This window comes from Sinohyriopsis cumingii, chromosome 11 (genome assembly GCF_028554795.1).
Source record: "Sinohyriopsis cumingii isolate HCF-2022 chromosome 11, ASM2855479v2, whole genome shotgun sequence".
Lineage (NCBI taxonomy): Eukaryota > Metazoa > Mollusca > Bivalvia > Unionida > Unionidae > Sinohyriopsis > Sinohyriopsis cumingii.
The window spans coordinates 6,871,792-6,892,702 of record NC_142971.1 but is presented as its reverse complement, the minus strand read 5'-3'; positions in this window follow the sequence as shown (position 1 = coordinate 6,892,702).

Sequence of the window (20,911 nt, the reverse complement as noted above, 5' to 3'; positions counted from 1 at the left end):
GGAAAAAATTTCTTAATTGCTTCTAATCGTTCTCGGGCTAATCTAGCTGTGTGAGATTCTGGATGAACCATTTTATTATAACAATAATTTTTTAATTAAGAGGCGGATGAGAGGGCGCGACCTCAATTAAGAAGTAATTGCGTAAACAGCGTCCATAATAAACTGGAAAAAATCACCAACGACAATAAAGTAGTATTAATTGGAAAAATTCCGGAGAGATTTTCTCAGTAAAGTGTCAACGCTTTTTTAAATTTTGTCGACGCTTTTTATTTTTCGATCATTTGTAGGAAGGCTTATTTTCGACGTTCGACCATTGTTCTCTCTGCTGCTCCGTGCGTTTTTTGACGCAAAGGATTTTCATAATATGATCAGGATTTATTTAATACCCAATGCATTGGACGATGGATGGCATCGTATATACTTAGAGTATATGCATTGACTGGTTCCCCGCTTGTTTGCTCCCTGCCTTGCGCTCCTCTATTCATATAGCAAAGTGCAACGCAGGGAACATATAAAAACAATGAACCAGACTAGCATAGGCAATATTATGACGGAGTAGCTTCCCCTAGTCTCGCGATTTCCATCGAGCTCAGCAAGCTGTCATCTAGATGTTTAACCTCAAGGCTTGTTGCACTAGAAAGTGATCTCCAGATTAAAACGTCATGAACTAAAAATCATTAGCAAAGAAAGTGAAAGAAGCAGAACACAAAAGAGTAACTATGGATCTAACTTTAATGAAAAGTGGAGAAAATAATTCCGTTGACTGGAATACGGCACGTTCATTATGATTACCGGTGTGACTTCTGATCGCGTGATTGCAAAGACTGCATAAGTGAATTATCCTTTCGTGACATAATTTTAGAATTTTTAAAAATCTGCCCTCGTTTGCCATAAGATATTTGGAGAACACATTATAACATAAGACATTATTTCACAACAAAGAAATCAGTAAACTTGCAGAGACAAATACGTTATTTGGATTACAAAGTCAACGGGTCAGCAGCAGAGAGGGCGATCAGACCACTTAAGGGAGTGGTCACCCTTGTGTTTGGACCAAAAAAAAAATAGTGACCCTTCATAGAGGTCAATACCACGTCTACGATTATTGTTTGTCCCAAACAGAATTGTAGACGCCCCCTTTCTGCTGCTGTTCATGTTGTAAAAGAAATTTTAAGTTTGATGAATATTTTTCTTTTCATCTGAATCTTCGGAATCTTCGGAATTTGTTCTATGTTTCAAGTAATATTCAAGTTCTGATGGTGGTTTTTCTATTTTTGGACTTATGTTCTTTCTGTGTTTATAATATATCATCAAACTTCTGTATCGATCTCCACCGCAATTTTTGCAAATCTGATATAGTCCTCTGACGCCGTTGTTACATCCAACACAACTTCGTGGACCAGCATGAGGATTTTTCTTTATAAGATAATTATGTTTTTTACAATATTCTCCACGACATTTTTTATCACATTTGTTAGTGGTTCCTTGACGCAGCCACGCACAGTTGTTCATTATATGAATGATATCTTTTTAATTAAATTTACCCAAATATTTTATCAAGACCCACACGATATCTTGGATCATGTAGATTTATTGTTATAAATCCGTGCGGAGTAGCTTGCACTCGTGAAAAGAAATTTTTGAATTTAATTATATCCATGTCACCACCACACTAAGTTTGATGAATATTTCTAAGTGTGTGTGTGTGTCTACGCCATTAAACACAATTAAAATATTGCAGTTGTCTCTAATCACCTTCGGAATTTGTGTGTATCGTTGAGTAACATAGATCACATCTATATTTTTATGTCTACCTCGGGAAAATATTCTGGCTGGATTTGATTGTTTATCTAGCATCACATCGTCGTATACAACTAAATTATTAATAAATCCGTCTATGGAATCTACGGATGGTGCTTCATCAATATCGGTTATAAACTCTATAACATCATTACCCTCATCCAGTAATCGCGCGTTTTCATTGAAATCTTTAAGTACATCATAACATCGTTGATCATCAGCGGATGGTGCTACTAAATACAATTTATCCCATTTCAACCATCTCATTATCAGATTAAGTAATAACTGCGTCTTACCCGATCCAGATGATCCTATGATAATCATTCTGATGGAATTTGGTAACGCAGGGTGGTGTTTAACTGGCTCTCGTTTTCTTGTCGCTGAGAAATCAATTATATCCATATATATATTATGTCATGAATTTATATTGCTTACGTTGTAGAGTTAAAACTCCAACTACTGATTTAGCTACGGTTACAACAAAAAATAAAAAAAAATAGCGTATGGTGGAAAATGTTCTGTATGCGGTAGAAAGAAATTTTCGTTTTTACCTAATAAGCGCGGTGGTGATATTGCTAATTTGATGTCAAAGTTTCCAGGTGCTCCATGGGCTAAATACAGCGGAGAAAAACATCTACCAGGATATAATTATTGCGGTCCTGGTACCAGACTTGATATCAGGCTCGATAATCAAGATCAACCAAAACCAGGCGAGGAACCAATAAACGCTATTGATCGAGCTTGTCACGCTCATGATGTAGCTTATAAAAGTAAAAATCTACAAGATAGACATATTGCGGATGTGAAATAAATTCACGCGCTAAATTCTATAAAAAAATAAAAATATCAAAGAAAAATTAGCTAATTGGTTAGTAAGATCCGCGATGAAAAGTAAATTAGCGCTTGGGGCTGGTAATTAATAATGGAATCGATTTATTATTCACCAAGAGGATACTGGAGAGGCAAAGCAGCAATTGGTAAACTTGCTGATGCAGCAGCGGTTAAACATTCTACTGCTAAAACGTGGTTATCCAAACAAGCAATATGGCAAATTTATCTACCACCACCGAAACGAATTCAGTACGCGTTTTTCGATGTCAGTGTTCCTAATGAAGTTCATCAAGCTGATATTCTGTTTTTACCGCATGAAACTGTGCGTAGAAAAACATACAAATACACGTTAACCGTAGTTGATGTTGCAAGTAGATATAAAGAAGCAGAGCCGCTATCAGCGAAAACATCATCTGAAGTAGCCGATGCGTTTGAACGAATTTATCAACAAGAACCATTACGATGGCCACAGCTACTACAGGTTGATCCTGGTAAGGAATTTCTTGGTCCAGTATCATCGCTGATGAAACAACATAATACCAAAATACGACGAGGGCATACTGCAATTCATCGTGATCAAGCAATTGTTGAGCGATTTAATCGAACACTCGCTGAGCGGTTATTTGGATATCAATACGCGAGGGAATTTATTCAGGATACGAGATCTCGCGAGTGGGTTGCAAGATTGCCAAGCGTGATAGCTGCATTAAATAATGAGATTACACGAACAACCAACATGAAAGCCATTAATGCAATTACAAAAAAAAATATACCAACACAACGAAAAGATGTTGAAAAACAAAGAATATTGGGTGATGTTACAGTTAGATATTTATATGAGCTTGGTGAACTTGAAGGTGGTAAAGCAAGAGCGACTGATCCTATTTGGAGTGTTACCACACACAAAATATCCACCGTGACAAGATCCTCAGGTAGACCTGCAATCTACAGATTAGATTCGGCTGCTCCTCAACGTGGATTTACACGTGAACAACTACAAATAATCCCCGCGGATACACAACTACCACCGCGATCACTTAACTAGCACTAGCGCCAAGGGTGCCTGCACCCCGACGTCGATTACACTCAAGACAGGTCAACATGGTATTTTCTCGTGTATGACCGCGACTATTATCTTTTCTATCTACGGTAAATTGTCTTGAATCATTATTCGAATACCTCCACAGCATTACACAATTACAACTGGCGCAATGATTGTTCTGCTGATGTTTTAACTCAATAATAAATTCAACATCAAGATCAGAGTCGCGTTTATTTTTTTTTTATCAGATTGTTTGTATCCGATTAATTTTTTTCTTATTATATCATCATCGATGATGTTAAATTTATCAACGATTTCAGGAATTATAATTCTACGTAATTGAGATATTTTTCTGACCCTCGATACCGCTAAATAAACTAAATTTGACCACTCGATGCGATCGTCTACAATCCAGACTCGTGTATCAGAAATAGTTAATCCCTGAGACGAGTGGATCGTCATGGCGTATCCCAACACCCATGGAGATTTGTCAGCGCGTAATGCATCTTCGACCACACTGATATCAACGGTGACAATATCATTTAATACGAGATTCTGTTTTTCAGTCTGTCCTGGAATATCAACATTAATATTCTGTTTTCGTGTATCTGATGGTCTATAACATAACGGTACCGGTAATTCTGATTATTTTTCTTTATGTAGTTGAAATAACTGTTGTTGTAAAGCGTCTCTGATTATTTTTCTACTTGCTACGATCAAATCGGTGGGTCTCCTTAAATTTAAAAAATCACTCGTTGAGGTCTCTGAGATCACTCCACGTATTATTTCACACTGAATTTTGTTTGATTGTAATCTGATTAATTTTTTAAACTCCTTCAAATTTGCATCGAGAGCTCTATGATCATCATCTATTTCTTCGTAATAATCAACGAAATTTTTTAACCAATCATGTGGAGATGGTCCAACAAAAGGCGGCGGTTGACCATGATCGCCACACATTATTATAGCGGTATTTTTCGTCAACAACCAATCAAGAAACGTTTTTAATGTATCCAACGACACCGTACATATCTCGTCCCAAATAATTATTTTAGGTATATATTTTTCTCCCATTCGTTCAGGTGTCCATGTATCCCCGCGCCACCGAAAGAAACTATGATACGTATACGATTGTACTTGCCGCTGTTTCATCTCGCGTGCAAGTCTATGTGTGGGTGTCAGCACGATCATATCTGAATTTCTAAAAACATTAATTGCTCGAGTCGTTTTGCCGCATCCACCAGGTCCATTGAGATATACTGTCTTGTATCTAGTTATTGGATCACTCAATGATGGCGCTTTCGACATTTCTGATATTTTATTACCCTTACGATAAAAATCTCTCATTGGAACATCTGCCGTTTCTGTATAATTGTGTAATAGTTCCTTTTTTATTCTCCAAGAACCCCATCGTTCATCATTACTTGTAAATTTCATAACAGATTCTAAATATTTACTTGAAATATAAAACGAATCTGTTGCGACTCTGACTGCGGTCTCAGGAAATCTATTAATCATCGATAATAAATTTATGGAAACATAAGCCAACATGGAAGATCTTAGATGAGTATACTGTGGGGAGACGTCATTTATGTAACTAACGATCGTACCCAATTTTGTTCCGTCGGATAAATAAACACTTTCTCGATTTACAAATATATTTCTCGCTGTTGTATCAGCAATTATAAAATCGTACTCGGCATCATCTAGAATTAATCGTGCGTGATGTCTTTTATAATCATATGCACCACCTTGAGTAAATTTACTTATAATTTTTCTACCGAGATCTTTTGCGGTTTTGAGATTATTCTCGAGAATTTTAGGAATATCATCTTCGGAAACATCAGGATATTTTTCCTTAAACTCGCTAATAACTTCAGAATCTGACATGGGCAACCAAACTTTCGTCTGTGCATGATATAATATAATCGCCTCACTGACCACCAACGATGTCAGTATCGCACAATCTAGCATATATCGTAATAAAACTATAGGTGCCCAACGTTTTTCACAAAAATGTCTACCAAACCAAACATAACAAATCTTGTGAAGATTTTCGTTAAACTCGAATGATTCAATACAGGCGAATCCAGTCAGATCAAAATCAGGTAATGGTCCATTAATTGCCACTCGCGTCATCTCGTTTGTTGGGTGACCAAATCTTTTAAAGTATACAGAACAATCTCCGTATCCTAGAAAACTTCCTGGATAACATGCAACCATATCAACCGAAATAACATCATTGTAATTGTATTTGGTATTCCATAATCCGCCGTGTCCGTATTCGACGCAACTTGCCCGTACGTCCTCGAGTAAATCAAATCGTGTTGGTTTCCATGAATTTTTTTCTCTAGCAAAATGAGCCGCAACAGATGGAACGGTAAAACAATTGGTCAGTAATTTGTCAGTATTTTCCGCGTGCTTGCACTCTAAAAACTTCTCCGCAAGATTTTTCATCTCGTCATGGAGGGATTCTGTTCGATATATTTCACCATTTGGTCTGACAAACTGATCAAATTCACCTTCCTCATTACTTTTAAATAACCATACCGATACAGGATCGGTTTTACTTATTTCGTTAATAAAATCAAACATGCTCATATCAGCCCCAGAATTATCTGGGGGGTAAAATCTAACAGTTCGATCACATGGAAATATTGTTACCGCGCTAGTCCATGCATGCGCGTTATGATCAATAATATTTATTGGAGCTCCTTTCGATTTATATTTCGATTCGTACAGTACCTCTCCCGTTATTGTCGCTACGGTTATTGGAAATTTTAATAGTTTTCCTAACTCAGCAACATCTTTTATTGTAGCACCGGTATCCTTAACTGAATCAGCCCACGAGTTTATTTTTTCACGCCTTAAATCAGTTAATCCATTTCCACGCATCGCGTTTGTAAAGTGTTCTATTACTCGTTCGGCTACACAATTTAACCTTGAAAATTTCATCGGCGCTAGTTTATCAACGTTGGGTTTTTTATTTATCTCATAGATTCCATAAATAACCGCTGTTACAGGATACGCTCGCTCATAATACGGTTTGTCAATACCCGTCAGTAGACCCGGTCTGGAATTTTTACTTAATATGACAGTTTTATTATTGCCAAGGATAGGATCATATTTGTCACGAATAATCCAAGTACCTGTTTCTGTTAATACAATAAATTTTACTCTGAAGAAATATTTTTGTTTGCCCTCGTATTCAGCGATGTAGTTAATGATAGTTGCCGCTCGCTTGTGACAGAGTCGACACTGACTTTGTCAGTATTGCGTATAATCTTGAACGTTGACCATGTATGAGATGCACCATCCGTGTAAAATTCTTTCTTGGCGTCGTGAATTTTCGAGATCAAACTTTTATTTTTGGGATCAACCAAATCTCGCACTGGCAAGTGAGATAATCTGTCGAGGTTGAATTTATATTAAACAGGCCTAGTTTGGGATAATCTCTCAAACTCATTCATATAATTAAAACAAATATTTAAATAAAGAAAATTATGTATATACAAATGTCTCAATGCAAATGGTTGATGATCGGCTCAGTAAATCGATGCAAAAATTCCTGCAGAAAGGATTTTTGTTGGATGCACTCACAAAGCATACGACGAGGAAGTCTAGGACCAATACCATGTCTGCGGTGTGGTATTGGAGTGTGAGGAAAAACAGGATTATGTGGAAAGTGCGGTGGAAAACGGTTCAGAGAACTTAAAAGATATTATGACAAAAAAAAATAATAATGGTGAAAACGCTATAAAATCCGTGGAGGATTATATATCAAGATTTCAGACAAACAATGATTTAAACAAATAATATTATTATAATGGACCAAAATAAATTTGTCCCACATCCTGTCATAACAAACTATGAATCAAATATTAATGGTGTCATCAGACACTGTAGGTTAAAAAAACCAATTGGTGTTGTTAATAATCATGGTTATCTAAGGTTCACATACGAGGGAGGAAAGAAACATTATTTCTGTCATAAATTCACGTATGAATGTTTCTTCGGAGTGATCAATGACGGTCTTGTTATTGATCATATTGATGGGAATCCTCAAAACAATAATTTATCCAACCTTCGTGTTGTCACACGAAGCGTGAACTCTGCATGTGGTAATACAGGAAGATGTAAAACAATCGGAAAGAGGGCGGTAAATTCCACAAACACAGAAACTGGTGAAGTAATTATATTTCGTTCGATGTATTCAGCTGCGAAATACTTTGATATTAATCCGTCTTCAGTACAAAAAGTGGCAAAAAATATATATAAAACCGCTTTCTCGAAAAAATATAAACAGAAAATCACCTTTCAGTATTGTTAACTATCAAAACCATTGGGACCCAGAACTGTCTGATCGTATACGACTGAATTTTTGATTATATAAAAGGGAGATTACTTTTTAATATATAGTTTTCTTCGTAGATTTTTGATTTTTTTATGATCGTAATTAGTCAGTTTAACTAATTACGACGTAATTAATTACTCGTAGAAGTATATTTATGGTTTTTAAATATTTCCCATCATACAACATTACGAGAAATCAGGATAATGTTATTGATCCGCAAGGAAGCTGTAATATAGGTACAGAACAGAAACCGTTGTTATGGTATAAATCGATCTGCAGGTGTGTTCATGCCGCTTAGGACCTCTGTTATTATTGATTCGCAGGTTGTATTTGCAGTCTGCTTAGGAAAAACGCTGTTTTATATTCAGAAACTGTTGTTATAATACAGAAACCGTTATTTTAATGCAGAAGTAGTTATTATTCAGAAACCGCTGTTTTAGTGTAAATATTGGTTCCTTAGCTATATATTAACTTCAGAAACATATGTTCGTAACAAGATTCGATAGCTCAATCAGCATGGTATTGGACTGTGACGCTCGCGGTCCAGGATCGAATCCCCATGGCTGACAATTTGTCGGTGGTGCGCATAATTGCGATTTTTATAATAATGGGGGAACCGATAAACCCCCCCGCTCAGCAAAATTCAACCACAATATTGACTGGTGGTTGATACATATTTTCGTATCACCCACTGGATTAGTTATTGTGGGTGGGATTTTGCTGAGCGTATATGTTTGTACTGTCCTTGCATATATTCATTGTATATATCCATTTCATTGTATATATACATTTCCTTAATTAAGTTATATGTTTGTGCCGTCCAATGCATAATCTGAGCTCGCTAATACACTCGATAGGGGCTCTTCATTCATTGTTGTCCTTGAAACATCCCGACGAACTCGCTAAAGACTCGATAGGGGTTCTATAGGGATAATTTTTTTTATTTTAAAGATTTATATATTACATAATGAACCATGAAAATATCAATGATGTAATTGCTGATATTAAAAAATTGAAAAAAGATGGAATTAATGTATCCGATGAACTAAATCCTTGAAAATAGTTTCTGATTTTGAGATTTTACAAGAACGTAAAAACCAGGTAACACACCCACTATCATCTGAATACAAGCTCATGAAACGGATTCAGGCGGCAATGTTTCAGTCGCTAGCTACCGTAGAAGATAATCAGGTGAAGGAATTCGTTCCTCTCTCTGCCGCCGTAGAAAGAATTAGATCGCTGTTATCCCACGAGTACGAGGCAAAGAAAACGATTAGTACTCGTATAAGACAATTAAGAAAAATTATGTCAGAGAGTAACCCCGTTACTGGTGAAACGATCCAAAGTAATCATGAAAAAGAAAGTTTTGGTAACTGGGGTCCCTGTCAACGCTAACCACGTGTAGTGTAAAATGATCAAATTTTCAGAAAAAAAAATAAAAACATATTTCTGAATAATTTTTTTTTGCAAGGCTGATTAATTTGTATCAGTAATAAAATATTTTTTTATTTATTTTTTTTAAAGTTGATCGAATTTAATACAGCAGTAAGTCTGATCTCTGTTACAAATGTTCTTCTAACTGTTAAGAAATCCTCGTGTCCGTGTTTAGTGTATAAAACACTCCATTACATAATATTTAAGATTTCACATACAGATTTATCACAAGTTCTTCTCCACGTATGTCAATTAAGCGATTAAGATGGTCTGTGAGTTTAAAATTTATTCGTGTTAACATATTATTGTGACACCGTAGATACACAGGATTAGTTGGTTCTTGCACGATTAAACTTCCAGGGGAAACTTGTGGTGTAAATGTGTATAAAATATATCCTTGTTGAGCCTGATTTGATCTTCCGAGATCTATTTGATAGCTGCCATCGATTACGTCACAAACTAGATTAACCGCGACCGTCGACGTTATATTAACGATTCCCGGAGATACGTGTCTTCCGCCGCCATGTGGATCATTATCATATCTAAGAACAGTTGGAGGTGGTGCTATTTTTCTCCATGCATCATGTATTTTAGGAAAGTTCTCATCAATGACATCACTGACAGATTTTTTTAGTTTGTCTACGTTATATCCTGGAAATTTAAAATTCACCAGGTCAGCTTGTTTTACATTGTATGCGATTAAAAATCTTTCTTTATCTTTATTGTCGCCGTCGGTATAATTTATTGTTGCATCAATTACTCGCTGGTGAAAATATTCCATGTCGGATACAAGCTGATTTAATATTTCTTGTTGTTTGATAATTTCATCTAGGAAAACTTTGCCTGATGACAAATTAAGTTGATACTCTTGAAGAGCTAGTTGTAGTTTTTCTAGCTGTATCTTATGTTCTCGATTAAGGATCTCAAAATATGTTTTTAGTTCAATCAGGTGAATAACATAAGATTCGGTTCTTACTCCAGGTTTTTGTTCATAAATAAAACTCCACCGTATGCGGTCCTTATCAACAAATAAAAAACTATAACCCAACAACATTGCTTTTTTTATATTAAGTAGATGTTGTTTGTATGATGGATTAATTTCATGATATGATTGTATATCTGTGACATAATCAGATTTTTTCGGTTCTAGTGGTCCATGATACACCGGGGGGACATCCGGCCAACCTAGTACGGATCTTATCGTGGATTGATAAATATCAACGGCATAATCGGGAGAATGTATTTCAACCGTCGAGGACAGGGTCGGTTCATGAACATTAATTGATATTTTTGCTTCTTTTCCCGTTATTGATTTTATTCTACGCGCAAATTCATCATTGATTTGTTCGATCTCATAACTGCCAGTTGGTATTCCAACAACAACCCAGTCAGGTGTTCCATCGGGTTTGTTCTTGTTAGCAAATACAAGCGAATTATTTGCTGGTGTACCATGAAATGATTTTGATCTGATATTTGGCCAGCTGTAATATACCCGTAATTGCGCTAGTGCTATTTCTTTTACTGGAATTGCAGTAGGAAAATTAACACTAAATTCAGGATTAGACGAACTTACCGAGATCATCGTTATCTTTGGCGGAGTTGTGTTGGTCACGATCCGCTGGAGTAATTCTGTCATTATTAATACTTGTATCTTTAATACCGATACCTTCGTCGTATATTTTGGTCATCATTGAAAACTCGAAATCAGATATAATTCCATCAATGAGACTCGCTGATAACAACGAGGATAATTTCGAGTATGCTACCGTCGCTGTGTGTAATTTTATTTTGTAATCGGATAATTTTTCGTTCGTGCAAGTACATATTTTTTTTGCGATGATATTAAGCACACCTGCAATAATTGTTGCTGCTGAAATACAAATAGTTACAGCTGCTGGTGCCATCATTGTCACCGCTGATAATATGACACCGGTTCCAGCAACAACAGCGGATACTGAATAAACAATCACATCAACGATAACTAATCGTCGTCGATATTTTTTTACTTTTACTGTATATTGATCGACTTGATCTTTTATCGCCGCCTGCCATTCACGCGCTTGATTGTACCTGTATTGTGCACCGTCCATATATATTTTTATGCAGTAACCAATTGAGGTGTTTCAGCTACAAATTCCAAACACCACCAGTAAGATGTTGCGGTTAATTTCTCATCAGCTGCTTCCAGGATAAAAATTTCTTCGGTTCCGCTATTTAATATAACAGATACAACCCCGGAAAACCTGTCGGTGGAATGACGCCATGGAAACGTTGTAAATATTTCAAATTTTGCAGCACTGAACACAGACAGCCTGTACACGCCAGTGGTTGTTGCTGTATATTTGATAGTATTATTTTGTTTGGACCATGTTGCAAATCCCGATGATACCGTGTATACGATGTTGGTGATATGCCCGGGAGTTATTCCAGCTGAAATTTTAATCAGACTGGTTTTGTTGACGTTCTCAGGAATTCCCGCTATGATGTTTTGCTGTGTTCGTTTGATCGTGTCTTGGTTACTTTTGATATCAACGAGTTTTATATCAATGGTATGCGGAGTGCCAAAGAATTTATTTATGGATTCGTCGGTTTTTTGAAAATTTCTGCGAAATCTTGCAAAAGTGCCCACGTGAACATCATACTCGGCCCGCAGCGTGGATAGTTTTCCATCCACGTTGTCGACGTATTTTTTTGTTGCTGCGTCTTCGTCAGATGTTGGATCTCTTAAAACTACTATTTTATTTCCGTTCATGCTGAGTTCACCCGTCATTGTGTCGCCGGTGCTTTTCATACAATTAGCAACGCTTTTTGCAATTTCATTTCTAATTGTTGTAAACGATATACTTGAATCTCTGATTCTACCACCGTCAGTAAACACGGGAATATTATCCGTAACTGCACCAAGTACTCGTCGAACTATATCATTCCATTTGATATTGCTAGTTTTTAGTTTACCATATCGATCTTGAAAAATAACAACCTCATCTGGGTCAACTCCAGCCAGATTCATGATATCAGCGAGGTCATCTTTAGTCACATACTTCGACAGATCAACGTCGGATTTTATTTTCTTACTAGTAGAAGATATTCCGTAAATATCAACCATTATAATAAGACCTGTTGTTTAAAACGCTTTACGCGCAACGAATCGGTTACTTGTATAATCATGCACAACTTTATGTGGTGGTTTGGATGATTTTGATATAGCGTCGAGTACATTAATTACTTCACGTCCGCATATTGGCGGATCTGTCATTGTTTGTGTGGGTAGCGTTGAATACCAAACTCTGGTTCTTGCGTGAAGTGGTGCAACATACTTGATAAATTCAACGGGTGGAGCTAACCCGTACGAATCAAAATAAACGATTCCACGTGGATCAACCGCGTATGATACCCAATGAGTACCGGGTCCTGAATTCGAGTCTAGATTAATAATACCTGTTTCGAGTTTGTTTGGTTGTTTCGGTAATTGATCTCGCATAAAAACACCTCTAAAGGCTTTTATTTTTAATTTTTTAGCAGCATCAAGTAAATCAAAATTTGATGCTGGAACGTCTATCGTGGAAGCCTTAGACCTCTCCCCCAACGAGATCCTGGCAATCTTAGACCGCGTCCCATTTTTTTGCATCCATTTCCTGTTGCTTTCTTTAGAGCCATTCCAGCAGCTGTTCCAACAGCACCTAACGCGGATGCTTTTGCTACGGCTGGAGCAGCAGCAGCTATTAACGCTGGAATAGCTGCGAGAAGTGGAAATATACCACCTATTTTAACCATGTCTTTGATGGCGCTCAGCGAAAGATGAAATTGAACTCCAGTTTTTTGATTCCAGGGCTTTATTGAAATGTTTAATCTGATTATTTGTCAACGATAATTTGTTTGGACCACCACTAATCTGATCTCGTTTTAGTGATATTTTAGTTCCGCATTTGTTGGCGGTTTTTGATTGAAGCTTCTTGACCTGACCGGGAGTCAGAGTAACATTAACATGACTATACGACATTTTATATATAAATAATATTTTTCTGAATAATTAAAGATTTTCCACTGGTGCATCAACGACTCTCATTCGACCACTACCACCTTCAAGTAACATGGCTTTATCGCTAAGTATGACCGCGATTGCTCTGTAGAAGCCGTGAACAAGTGGTGGACCCGGTATATCAGGAGGAGGGTTAGTAACATGAGCTCGAAAGTGTATATCAACGACAGATTGCTTGGATAAATCAAGATGCTCCAGCGAAAAATAATAAATCGGATATAGACCTGTAAAATCTAATTGTGATATTTGCAAACCGGTATCTATATTTTGATCACGTCCCATGAATGACATCAAACGATGATATGCACGCGCTACATGATTTTGATCAAAATTTAACAATATATCCTCTGCCGGTTCTTGGTGTCCATTTATCCGCAAGGAAACTTCATCAACTCCAAGGTTATCAAATGTCATATGTGAACGTTCTTGATTATTCGTCCGAGCATTATCTTGCAGCGCAATAAAAATATGTCGTGGCGCTGAAACGCCCTGTTGTGATGCTATATTCCATGTAAATAAACCATTAACATCGCTTTGAGTAGCATCTGTGGTTACTGTTAACCATGATATCAATGATTTACCGCCTTGATCCATAAAAGACAGTAATTTTTGTTTTTCAGTAATAGATGGTGTCATTACTGGCATCCACAATGAGAGTTTTGATATATTTACTTTATCTTCAGCAACACCAGCACCTCGCCAGATTACATCATTATATTCATTTTTTCTTGTGAGCACAACTGTGTGTTTAGCTCCAAAGATTACCTTTCTAACATTTCTACAAAATCCAAAGATGTGAGATAATGGAATTACACTTGAAAAATTTCTATCATTTCCCGACAACGCTAATCGGCGTGTTGCAAATCCTAGGTTGTAAGTCGCACTAACACTTTTTATAATATCAAAAGCAGCACCCGGTCTGTCTGCGTGTTCAAAATCAACCGGTTGTGGATCAACTGCAGTACCCTGTGGGGTTCGTAACTTAATATACTGAACATGATCAGCGTTGTCAGTAATATCCTTGGCAAACATCATTGTTGGACCGGCTTTCTTGTAAAGTCGTCAGAATATCTCGCTAGACCAATTATTGTTGTAGCAACATCAACATCCTTCTGAATCGATTCAATATTTTTTCCATCAATCATGTATGTGGCGCTATCAAACAGTGCCATAATTCCGTTGTTGACAAAACCAACACGCAAATTGGCAGCATATGGCGTATTAGCTACAACATTCGTTACAAGTCTACCTTCTACTTCAATAAACGCCTCAGCGGGTAAAAAATATCTACTTGTATCGTGAACCTGTAATTCGATTCTCCCCCCCCCCCCCCCGCCGATTTGGTTAAATTGCGTCATAGGTATAAAATTGATAATCACGTACAGATTCATACTTAAGGACAGGTGCCTCCATATCAAATGCTGGGTCTGAGTCGCGCTTGAACATATTTATTATAATTACCATTTTTCAAATGGTGATCATCGTGGACGAAGACCGCTTCCTGCTATTAAATTTGCTGTTATATTTTTATCTACTTCTTCAGATAATTCCGCTAGTTTTTGATTTGCAGCTTGATTTATTATTTTGCTGACATCTGCAGGCATCACCTCAGTACTTGGTAATTTTACTGATGGTTGTTGTTTTCGTCGCAATAATCGTGCTAGTCTTTCTTTGATCGCCGAGAACGCCTTACCAGCAACATTGACAATTGCACCAGGAGCTTTATCACGAACAATATCAATGGCCTTCATCGATAATTGTTTTGCAACGGGTGCTACTTTGGGAGCTATCCTTGTAAATAATCCCTGAATAACATCACCAAGTCCATCTCCGTAAGTAGCTCTATAGATTGGTAATCTTGAGCTTACCGCTCTGACCTGTACAGGTTTGCGATGATTATTATGTATGATCATCTTATTTTTATTTACCATTTATCTAACAACTAGTCATCAACAAATTCATCGATAAATTCTCGGTAAACTCCGATATCCATGATGCCGCCGCGAAATAATCGCTGGCAAATATCATCTGCTTCATTAAATATATTATTTAATATCATCTCAGGTAATTTTTCTCTTTCAGTATTTCTAATAACATCAACAACTCCTTCGTTAAATCTTGCAATTAATTCTAAGTTTTCTCCTGCTGGTTTGGGTTTAGATACATGTTCTTTTTGAACGTCGGCGAGATCAGTACGAAGTTTTCCAATTTCTTCAAGTATTTCCTCACCAACAGGTGGAGGTTGAGCTGCAGCTATGTTAGTTGGAAGATCTCGTAAAATCTTCTTTGCCTGTTTAGTTCTTCTTGCTATTTTTTCAGTCTGCGCTGCAGTTTGTTTTGATACCGGAAGAAGATCTTCTTTGATGACTGCAGTGACGGGCTTAAACAGTTTTTTAGTTTCTTCTTCGTACTCAACTTGAGCTTCTTGCTGCGCTTGTAGATTTTTTCTGAATGAGTCTCTGACAGGAAGAAATTTTTTAATTGCTTCTAATCGTTCTCGTGCTATTCTTGCAGTATGAGATTCCGAATGTACCATTTTATTATAACATAATGATTTAATTAATATCACCAGAAGAGGTATACATTTAATTTAAAAAATATCATTAATATAATGAACAACTGTGCGTGGCTGCGTCAAGGAACCACTAACAAATGTGATAAAAAATGCCGTGGAGAATATTGTAAAAAACATAATTATCTTATAAAGAAAAATCCTCATGCTGGTCCACGAAGTTGTGTTGAATGTAACAACGGCGTCAGAGGATTATATCAGATTTGCAAAAATTGCGGTGGAGATCGATACAGAAGTTTGATGATATATTATAAACGCAGAAAGAACATAAATCCAAAAATAGAAAAACCACCATCAGAACTTGAATATTACTTGAAACATAGAACAAATTCCGAAGATTCAGATGAAAAGAAAAATATTCATCAAACTTAAAATTTCTTTTACAACATGAATAGCAGCAGAGAGGGGGCGTCTACAATTCTGTTTGGGACAAACAATAATCGTAGACGTGGTATTGACCTCTATGAAGGGTCACTATATTTTTTTGGTCCAAACACAAGGGTGACCACTCACTTAAGTGGTCTGATCGCCCTCTCTGCTGCTGGGTCATTGCAGATTTTCTTGGTTTTTAACTTTGTCCGCAATAAAACAAAGATCTTAAAGTTCAAGTGTAACTTATTAGAAAGAAGATGAATCATTATCCTCCTTGATTTTTGGATAAATTTGTTCTAGGACGAAGTACAATGAAAGCGATGATAGTACATATTTTATGAAAGGCAGTAAATTAACTCCCATTTGGTTAAAAAGATTTATTTGGCTTTTTGTATTGGCTTATATGTAATGTGTTGGGCTATAATATTGCTTGAGGAGACTGTTAAAAGTACGACTTTAAAAGAAAAATGAACTAATAAAATTATTCTTTGAATGGACAATGCATTTGTTTGTTAATTGTGCATGTTGGTGTATTTGTATGTTTAGAGAAAGAGAGAGAGAGAGTATGTTGTGCAAGTTGCAATATCCTATCTCAAGCTGAAAAAGTACGAATTTTTATGAAAATTTATCAGTACATTTTTGACCCCCACATTTTTTATTTGACCCCCAGTTTTGACACCAAGGTTTTTTTTTTGTACCCTCAATTTTACACCCCTGGGGGATACACTGCGGTCCTAGGTGAATATGTTATACACTGACAAAACAGAAATGTCCACTTGTGCTGTACTTGGTTCGCGAAAAAAGCTGAAAATTAATTTATTGTTTAGGTTTTCTCATGGCATGGCCATCAATGTTTTTTTTTACGACTCAGCAATATGCCAAAATTTTAATCGCTTTTGTGCCTGCAGATTGGTCGTTGTTAGAATATTTGACGTTTTAGTTGGCTATAGTTGACTAAACTCGGTGTTAATTGACAAAACTAGGCGATAGTTGACTAAACCAGGAAGTGGCTGGCTAAAACAGGTGATAGTTGAATAAAGCAGGTGATAGTTGACCAAACCAAATGGTAGTTGATAAAACAAGGTGTATTTGACTAAACCAGGTGATAGATAACTAAACGAGGTGATAGTTGACAATAACAGGTGGTAGTTAACTAAACCAGGTGGTAGTTGACTAAACCAATGTTTGAGGAAGTCCTACCAATCAAAATTCATTGAGTTTATTTTATGGACAGTATCTTACACAAAGCGTAAATGTACTAGAACCCAATATGGTACTACATTTACTAACCTTACTACCCATGGACAACGTTGAGGCAGCATTTTAATATTTTGCTATTGCACTGTGAAACCTGTATAAGAAACAATTCTTGGCCCCTGACTAATCTGACTAATATAGATGTAGATGTTATTTAAGTGTTCATTTTATGTGTAAAGTATTATATTTGGTCTTTAAAACTCGTATGTCTTGTAAAGGTGGTCGTCATGCAAAGGTAGCCGTTATAGCATGTTTTACTGCAATTCCTCTTGGAAAGATCTAAAACGTTGCTTAACAAATCTCATGGCTTGATTATAAAGAATGGCCTCGCTAGCATTAATGGATCAAAGCAAGGTAAAGTCTGTATGTGTGGCTCGTTATCTTGCAACCCTAGAATTTTTAACCCTTTGGCTGCCAAAAGTGTCATTAAATCGTGTGTACCAAGTTGCCATTATATGTTCACGTAAAAATAGTGTCGGTTCCGTTGCACTCTTTGCAATTATGCTTACAAAAATACCCGTTGTGTACGTTTTAGTTCTTTCCAACTCAATAACTAATTGCATTTTATCCTTAATCAACTAATTAGTAGTTGACATACAGAGAATACCAACCCTCCGTCCCAGTTCTTTTTATTCAGATCTTGGCGCCATTCCCACTCACCACGAGTCCCGTAAGACTTCAATGTCTCGAAAATCGGACTAATCAAATAGCACTTTTTTAAGTGCTCTAATGCGTTGGGGGACGCTGTTCAATACCGTTGACCCATTCTCCTATGAATATGTGTTCAAGACTAGCCAAACTGAACGTAGCTTACGTGAATTTACATCGTGTCAGGCAAAGCCTGATACCGAAGCCTCAAGAGATAATGTCAGAATGATGAAAGTGACAGAAGACCTGATAGAAGAGCTTTTCAGAGAGAAAATCAAAAATGAGAAAGAAGAATGGACAGATAAGTACAGACTTCAGAAGCAGAGAGAACAGAGAGAGAGCAGCAGCAGCAACAGCAACAGGTACCAGACAGAAGATTTGTCGACTGTCTTGTAGACACGAAAGAGTTCTCCTTCTCTTTCCGAAGAAACAGACCTTATCCTGTGGGAAAGCCTATCTCCAAACAGGACGCAGTCTTAGACGATGAAAGATTTCCATAACTCCCCGTCCACAAAAAACATCCCCTTTCAGGGCTACCCCCAATACTCTAGAAAATAGATACTAATTCAATTGCCAATTGTATATTAGTAAGTTTTTCAAAAAATAGAATTGTGTCTATAAGCACTTTATTTATTTGTTTTATGTCCCCAAAAAATAGAAGTGTCTATAAGCACTGCGTTTCCGTAGCTTGTCAAAAAAGTATGTATGTGTCTGTGTTTGTAGTTAGTGTTTATAAGTAAAAGTGAGTGTTTCTTTTACGTCCGCGCGTTCCATATTTGTTTTGGGTGATGGTATGGGTATTTTAAGTTTTGATAACGGGATGCTTTCCTTCACGTCCGCGTTTGATAAATATATAAAGTGAAAGCGTTCGTCAGTCTTGCTACCCAAGATTCAAAATGAGTAGATACAACAAATTATTGGAGCTTCAGATGCACCTGGAGTATACCTGGCGCCTCCTTGATGAGCTAGCCATGGAGGCAATCCAGGAAAGTGCCGAGCCTGAGGAAAAAGAGAAGAAGAAAAAGAAAGAAGAGAGAGGAGAAGGACAAGAATTTTTTTATCCTGCCTCGCAAAGTCCATGGAGATAACACCTCCACAGCCACTTCCAGTACCACAACCACTACCAGCACAGAGACCCGTGGTCCCTCAGATAGAGAATTGGGACCAAGAATTGAAGAGGCAAGAGCGGGAGCCTCATCGTCCACAGGAGGTGAGGAGGCAGCATCCACGTATGCAGAACAGGAGAAGGAGGTAAGTCTTCACTATCCCTCAATGCAATGTGAAGACAGGGAGTGTAAAGCCAGTTACTCCACCACACCCCTTTGCGCTCCCAAATACAACTGTGAATTGGGAGCAAGATTGGAGCCGTAGTTGTATCTGTGATACCCGGTCTGGGAGATGTCACCATTAACCGGGTGCATCTGAAGTTACAAGAAAAACAGCCCTTTTCAGGAATACCCCGATACTATAGAAAAGAGATTATTAAAATTGCCAATTTTTGTGAATGTCGAGTAGTGTGATTATAAACACACACTCCTTCCCTAATGTGTGTGTGTGTGTGTGTGTGTGTGTGTGTGTGTGTGTGTGTGTGTGTGTGTGCGTGTGTGTGTGTGAGAGAGAGAGAGAGAGAGAGAGAGAGAGAGCACGTACGTTTGTGTGTATGTGTCTTTTTGTGCATAGTAGATATTATGGATTTGTTCTTCTTCCCGTGTGTGGATAGTAGACTTTCAGTTTTTTGATAGTAATTTTTGGGGTTTGTATGAGTTCGCGTACATTTGTGTGGATAGTATATTTGGGGTTTGTTTGTTTTTTTGTTTGTTTTTTCCTCCTTTCCGTGTGTGGATAGTAGATAATGTAGTTGTTTTCCTCCCATGTATGGATAGTAGATATTGGGGTTTTTGATAGTATATTTTGGGTTTGTTGTTGTTGTTGTTGTTGTTGTAGGGTTTAACGCCATTTTTCAGCACAAGATAGGCTATACATGGCGGCCAGTATAATTGGTGGAGGAAGAACCCTGGAAAACCCAGGGAAGAACCACCAACCCACGAGAAGCTACTGGCAGGCTTTCTCACGTACCAACGTTAGCCGAGGCTGAGACTCGAACTCACGCAGACAGAGGTGAGATGGCAGTGATCCGTAACGGTGAGCGCTTTAGACCACTCGGGGCCCCTTTTTTGGGTTTGTAAGCGCTCGCGTACGTTTGTGTGATAGTATATATTGTGTTTTTTTTTTCCTCCTTCTCGTGTGTGGATAGTACATTTTGGGATTTGTGAATAGTATATTTTGGGTTTGTAAGCGTTCGCGTTCGTTTGTGTGGATAATAGGTAATATGTGAATTATTTTACGGGATGTTTTCCTTCACGTCCGTGCTTCAAGTATTAAAGCATAGCAGTCGTCAGTCTGGCTACCCCAGCGTTAACATAGGAAGATTAAATTATTTAATGATTTAAAAGACAGTTGCTACTGGATGGTGGATGGAGCCTATGTGGTGGAAAGGCTTGCACTTGAATGGAAGTATCCAGGTAGCATAGACTGTGTGACCAGTCTGAAAGTAGCGAGAGA